Source organism: Callithrix jacchus, chromosome 16 (genome assembly GCF_049354715.1).
Source record: "Callithrix jacchus isolate 240 chromosome 16, calJac240_pri, whole genome shotgun sequence".
NCBI classification, from domain to species: Eukaryota; Metazoa; Chordata; class Mammalia; order Primates; family Cebidae; genus Callithrix; species Callithrix jacchus.
This window is the reverse complement of record NC_133517.1, coordinates 45,494,072-45,501,227: the sequence shown is the minus strand read 5'-3', so window position 1 is coordinate 45,501,227 and position 7,156 is coordinate 45,494,072. Positions and strand designations below refer to the sequence as shown.

The 7,156-nt window shown below is 40.0% G+C and overlaps 1 long non-coding RNA gene across 2 annotated transcripts; it reads left to right on the top strand.

The window, feature by feature from the left end:
• Positions 1-677: 677 nt before the first annotated feature.
• LOC144579795 (uncharacterized) lies at positions 678-6,691 on the top strand. 2 transcript variants are annotated; one of them, XR_013528208.1, is made up of 3 exons: positions 678-819; positions 4,777-4,963; positions 5,756-6,691. It is a non-coding gene; the product is annotated as an uncharacterized LOC144579795 (long non-coding RNA). The 2 variants fall into 2 exon arrangements; XR_013528209.1 differs by lacking the exon at positions 678-819 and adding an exon at positions 4,457-4,552.
• Positions 6,692-7,156: the final 465 nt, after the last annotated feature.

Genomic DNA, 7,156 nt, shown 5'->3' with positions numbered 1-7,156 from the left:
AGTTAATTTGATTTTTTAAATTATTATTCAAAATCACTCCCTAGGAGACAGTATTATTATTTAAGTTTAGTTTTTAAAACCATTTCTTTTTCACCACTATTTCTTTTGAGCTTTTCTAGGTGAATTCTTATAGAAAAGCCTCTTTGCAGTCAACATCCACAGAAAAGAAATAGAAGCAATTGATCTACAAGGACTTGCCTTTGAAATATTGACACATTAAGGTAAAATCACATGCTTTGCATTGTGAAAATACTAATGCTCTTATTTGTGAAATTCAAATAAGCATTTCCTCATCATTTGCGTAGATCCAGTTTCACTTCCTAATTTCCACACTGCCACCTGGATGTATTCAGGCTGTTCTGTGACACAGTTGAACTAGTTTGGAAGGTTCCTCCTTTGTTTCTGGGCTCCTTTTCTTTTATTCCCCTAGGACCCCTTGCTGAAAATTATTTGATCTGAAGCTATGTCTGAACAAAAATAGACAAATGGAGAACTGAGGCAATTATACTATTAAATCAAGCAGGAAAAAAAAAGGCACTTGGCCTGAGTTGTCTGGCATTTCCTGGCAAACATCTTTTCTGTCTCAATGATCTAGAAGATTGCCTAACTTATTTTCTTCAAGGATGTAGATGTGGCCTATGTCACATGGCTCTCATTGCCTCATTTCCTGCCACTTCAGACTGTGTCTACTCCAGGAAGGCTGAGACATGATAAGAAGGTTCAGTGGTTCTGAGGTACAGTACTTAAGATACCCCTGTAAAGGCTGAGATTGATATTTGAAATTTGCAACTGATCTTGGAGCCTGGTACAGCAGTCACGGTGAGCTGGACCTATATACACATATATATGTATGTGTGTGTGTGTATGTATATATATACACACACACATATACATACACACATATATATACAGATATATAATGTGTATATTTAACGTATGTATATATACACATACATAAACATATATAAAATACACATGTATGCTGTGTATGTATGTATATATATGTATGCATATGTATATATTTTATTATTATTTTTTGAGACAGAGTCTGCTTCCATCGCTCAGGCTGGAGTGCAGTGGCAAGATCTTGGCTCACTGCAATCTCTGCCTCCCCGGTTCAACCTCACAAGTACCTGGGAATACAGGTGTGAGCCACTGAACCTGGCTAATTTTTGTATTTTTAGTAGAGACAGGGGTTTCACCATGTTGGCCAGGCTGGTCTTGAACTCTGGACCCCAGGTGATATACCTACCTTGGCCTCCCAAAGTGCTGGGATTACAGGCGTGAGCCACCAAACCCAGACTGGACCAATTCTTTTATTCATTTATTCACTGAGTGCCTGCTCTGTGCTAGATCTTGGGGATACAAAGATGACAATGTCTTGGCACTTGTAGCAGTTTAATGCACATTAAGAAACTAACACCATGTAGTAAGTTTGAACAATGATTCCATTGTGAGCAAAAGCGTATACCCTCTAAAAGATTTAAAGTAACAGTAACAAAGCCACAAAGGCAATTCTTCACAAATGTGCTTTTTCTGCTTATCTTGTTTGCTTTCCTATAGTCCCTTAAGAATGACATAAGCCAGTTTCACTGGAGATTCACTTACTATCTCTTAAGAATACTCAGTCTCTAAGAGCTCTGGGGTGGACACTCAACAGACCAGGGTTTGGCAGAGGTTTGTCATGCCTTTCTTCCAGCAGCTCACCCTGGCAGATGGCAACAGCTGTTTGTGATTCAGTCAAGAAAGTACAGGAGGAGCCCTGCAAAAATGTCTTTTTTATTACACCACTGACTTTTCTCCTGAGAGTGGTTTTTCACTGTATCAGTGGTGTCAGTGCATAATTGTTTTTGCTAATGCATTTATTCCAATCATACAAAAATCTAATTACTCTATGTAATGAATCATTAACAATTTCCTTAAATTCATTTCAGTGTTTGCATGCTGGTATTCAGTTTATGCTAATAAACCTAAAATATTCATGTCTTTAAGTCTGAGATTGCAGACTCAGACTATGCTAAAAAAATTTTGTTTTACTAAATGTATGTTTTAAATCTGTATTTTATAAAATACTGAGGTGTAAACTCTGCAAGATTATTCTGAAATACACAGCATTCAAATTTCCTATTCACTTTTTAAGCAGAGTTCTTTTTATCTCCTTCACACTTTGAGTTCACTTAGCTACAACAAAATGATACATGGTCATGTTTAACTTAAGAGCATTAATTAATGCTTAAACATAATTAATGTTTGTAATGAAAGAAGATGAAAAGTGACTGATGTCAAACTTTTTCACTTGATTTATCCACATTGAGATTCTGCCTTTGATTCATTTGCTGAAATAGATATTAGGAATAAATACCTTATTTTTATTTTTAATGAGTATCTTATTTTATTATTTTAATCAAATAAGGGGAAATTAAACCTTGAATTCATTCAAGCCATAAAAATATATCACTATTTTTTACAGTACTGCCATTATTATTATCTTATTATTAAACACATACTATGTGCTAAGTGTCCATTTACTCTGATAACTGCTTAATATTCACCACTTCATTTAATCATCTTCCGAAACCTTTGAGGTCAGTAGTATTATTATCCTCATTTTATGATAAGACACGAATTTAGAGGGCTGGGCATGGTGGCTCACACCTGTAATCCCAGCATTTGGGGAGGACAAGGAGAGCAGATCACGTGAGGTCAGGAGTTTGAGAACAGCCTGACCAACATGGCAAAACCTTGTCCCTACTAAAAATACAATAATTAGCAGGGTGTGGTGGTGCAAGCCTGTAATCCTAGAGACTCAGGAAGCTGAGGCAGAAGAATCACTTGAACCCAGGAGGCAGAGGTTACAGTGAGCTGAGATGGTGCCACTGCACTCCAGCCGGGGCAAAAGAGTGAGTCTCCCTCTCAAGAAGAAAGAAAGAAAGAAAGAAGAAAGAAAGAAAGAAAGAAAGAAAGAAAGAAAGAAAGAAAGAAAGAAAGAAAGAAAGAAAGAAAGAAAGAGGAAACAGATTTAGAGAAGTGAAGCAACTTGCCCAAGGTTACATAGTGTTGCACAGTGGTTCTGAACTGGGTATGATTTTTGCCTCCCTAGGGACCCTGGGCAATGTCTAGAGACATTTTTCATTGCCACAACTGGGCAAGGGGCAGCTGGCATGTAATAGGGAAAGTCCAGGGGTGCTACTTAACATCCTACAAGGCACATGCCAGCCCCCACAACAAAGAATTACTGAAGCCAAAATGTCGGTAGTGTTGTGGTGGAGAAACCTTGGTGTAGCAGCTGTGTATGATGCCCATGTCACAGCTTCTTGGGCTACTGATTTCTGAGCAGCTGTGGTGGACAGCTGTGATGGACAGCTGTGGTGACAGTGGCATGCAATTACTAGTGTCTCACTTCAAGCCCATGTGTTAGTTGCTCTTTGCTTTTCTGCCTTAGGGCTTTCTCTGAAACACCTGTGTAGGTGCAACATGGGGTTGTGCTGGGGGAAACTTCAACCAAGGTTCAACCTCCCTGTTATTTGATGGGACCATGTTGAGGGCCTTTTTCACAATTGGTCTTTGTGTCTCCAGAGGGGCTGAGTCTCAGTTGCCTACAGTGGTAACTGACTGGTACAGCAGACCCATATTCACCCTGCCTTCTCCCACTGGTTGAGGGTTGTCTAGAGTTGTTAACACCTCAGCAATTTCAGGCTGTGTTGTTACTGAGCTTTAAAGAAAGCTTTGTGCCAGAGAAACAGACATCATCACATGAGCTTGAGGTGGGATTCCAGCAACTACATTGCAGACTTTCAACTGTCTGCAATAGCTGGCTGAAATCGATAACACACTTTATCAGTTTGTTTGTTTGCTTTTGAGATGGAGTCTTGCTCTGTTGACAGGCTGGAGTGAAGTGGTGCAGTCTTGGCTCACTGCAACCTCCACCTCCTAGGTTCAAGTGATTCTTTTGCCTCAGCCTCCCGAGTAGCTGGGACCACAGGAGTGTGCCACCATGCCTGGCTAATTTTTGTATTTTTAGTAGAGACAGGGTTTCACCATGGCCAGAATGGTCTTGATCTCTTGACCTTGTGATCTGCCCGCCTCGGCCTCCAAAAGTGCTGGGATTACAGGGTGTTTTGTTTTTTTTTTTGAGACAGAGTTTTGCTCTTGTTACCCAGGCTGGAGTGCAGTGGCACGATCTCGGCTCACCGCAACCTCCGCCTCCTGGGTTCAAGCAATTCTCCTGCCTCAGCCTCCTGAGTAGCTGGGACTACAAGCTCATGCCACCATGCCCAGCTAATTTTTGTATTTTTAGTAGAGACGGGGTTTCACCATGTTGACCAGGATGGTCTCGATCTCTTGACCTCATGATCCACCCGCCTCAGCCTCCTGAAGTGCTGGGATTATAGGCATGAACCACTGTGCCCGGCCACTTGATCAGTTTTTATCACGTCCCTGTCTTACTCCTCATATTCTTTTTCCTAGGCTTGCCTCTCTAATAAACTACCGGTACCCAAGCTCTTAGTTTAAGCTGTGCTTTCAAGGGAGCTCAAACCAAGACACAAAGCTAGTAAGTCTGCTACATTGTATTGCAAATCCAAGGAAACAGAACCAAAGGCTGAGTTTTTGTCCATTCTCATCCTTTGGCTGAGATTCCCTCTACAGCGTAAATTCCATACCCAATGATTTAATATTGCTTTATCATGACTCTAAATTCTCTCACCTCTTTATTTTTTTCCAAACCAGCTATACATCTTTAATGAGCAGATCACTCTTCTTTTTTTTCCTATGCAGAAGGCATATTGGATTGTGAAAGGGACTCAATTGACCTGGCCTATTGCAGATTTATGCTGGGAATTTCAATTCAGTCTGCTGCTGTTTGGAAATCTTTCATGAACTTTTCAATGATTTCCTTACATACATCTTGTTCCCTTAAAGCCCAAATTTGGCTTTGTCAGCTCTCTTTCTTCATATTTTGTAGGTAACATTTGATATCTTCATCATGAATTATTTTTTCCTTTCAACTTCCATGATTACATCACATATACCATTCCTTCTATCTCTCTCTGACAGCTCTTTGTTTTCCTTAATCTCGTAACATCTGTTTTTCCTCCTTCCTCCAATCTGAGGATAAGACTCATCATGGGTCCTTTTTCTATAACCACTCTCTGGGGAGCTCATTCACTTCTGTTTGGATGACATCTAAATTTCTGTTTCCAGCTCTGAGATATCCCTAAGGGCTCAGGCCATCCTCCACTGACTATCCAATTACTAAAAAGGAAGCAACAGTATCTTTGAGTAGCATTTTGCAGTTTAATATGCTGCCTCTAAAAATGGAGTTAAATTTATCTCTGACTCTCAAACTGGCCTCTCTTACCTGTCATACTGCCGAGTAGCTAGACACCAGGCCTCATCTTAAATTCTGTTCTCTTCTTTATTGCACTGTTAGTTGCACATCCAGCACTCCTTACCTCTTTCCTCTTCTCTTAAAGAAAGTCCAATTTTGGTACTATATGCAAATCCTCCCCTAGGCAGCCCGTGTGGCTCAGAAATCAAACTCCCTCCCAAGCCCAAGAAGGCAGTAGGATGGTCCAAGGAGAATTTCCTTTCCTCATGCCACATTTGTTTAGCAATTGGCATGCAAACCAGTTAATGTCCCTGAGATTCAAGAAAAGATTTGTTAGTGATTCTAGGGAAGTTCTTCCTTGCTCTTCTGAAAGAGCTTTCAGGAGTAATTCTCTCTCTCTCTCTCTTTTTTCTTGCTTTTTCTCAGGATATGTTCATGTGTGGATGCGATGGAACTGAGGTCACCAGGTTCAGGCCACCTGGAGCATGAGGCTGACAAATGGAGAAGCACTGAGTCAAATGAATCTTGGAGAAATGGAACTGGAAGAAAATTGGGGTAAACCTGTCTCTGAAAGGACACTACCTTTGGATATCCAGCAGTAGGACCCAATGTTTTTTCTTGTTCAATCTCATTTGCGTTACTTGCAGCCCAAGGCTCTTAATGAGGAAAAGGGTCTACCTTGTCCTCTGAAAGCAGCCTCAGTCTCTCCACTCTTCCTCATCTCTTTAATTCATATCCAATCACTGATGACCTCCTAACTGATCTACACCCTCTCATTCTCTCCTCCTCCTTATTCACCTTTCATACTGTTGCCAGGTAACTTTTTCTAAAAGACAACTTTTGTGATTTAACTCCACTTCATAAATTCCTATAATGGTTTCTTTTTGCTTTTAGTCCAGACTCCGCAGACATGTTTTCAAGGCTTTTCATAATTGAATTTCTTGTATATACCCAAGTGGACTTCTCTGTGTTCCCAAATGTACAACTGACAGTCTTTCCTCCTGATGCTCTTTCAAATAAGAAATGTTTTCTCTATGTAAATTCAGTATATGTTTTTAGCCTTTTTTCAAGTTCTAGCTTCTTCATAAACTTCTCCTGAATAGAGTCAGCCTATATTCATTCAAACAGTCTTTATTAGGCACATGCTATGTGCCAGGTACTCAACAGGGCAGTGGAATTATGAAGACAGATAATCATAGTCCCTCTTGCCTCTGGGAGCAGGCAGTTGAATGCAATGCTTTTTAAAGTTTTAAGTAATGTGCTCATGCAAAATCTTATAGATATAAATTTGAATTTACAGAGTTTAACTACCAAGCTAGTGAGACTTAATGTTTCAATTAATATAAAGTTGGAAATCAAGGTGTATAGATAAGTATAGTAGTCTTATATTTAGCCTCAACATGCAATTTATGTCATATTTTTTTATGGTTACTTAGTACTTAAAAAAACTATAATTCATAGAGTCAAATAGTTATAATTATTAACAATTTTTAGCAGCTCACTCTTTAATCTCAGAATTTTCTTTTTTTGAGATGGAGTTTCACTCTGTCGCCCAGGCTGGATCTTGGCTCACTGCAACTTCCGCCTCCTGAGTTCAAGCGATTCTTCTGCCTCAGCCTCCCAAGTAGCTGGGATTACAGGCATGGGCCACCATGCCCAGCTAACTTTTGTTTTTTTGCAGAGATGGGGTTTCACCATGTTGACCAAGCTGGCCTTGAATTCCTGACCTCAGGTAATCCGCCCGCCTTGGTGTCCCAAAATGTTGGGATTACATATGTGAACCACCATGCCCAATCTCAATCTCAGAATTTTCTATTATACAGAAAC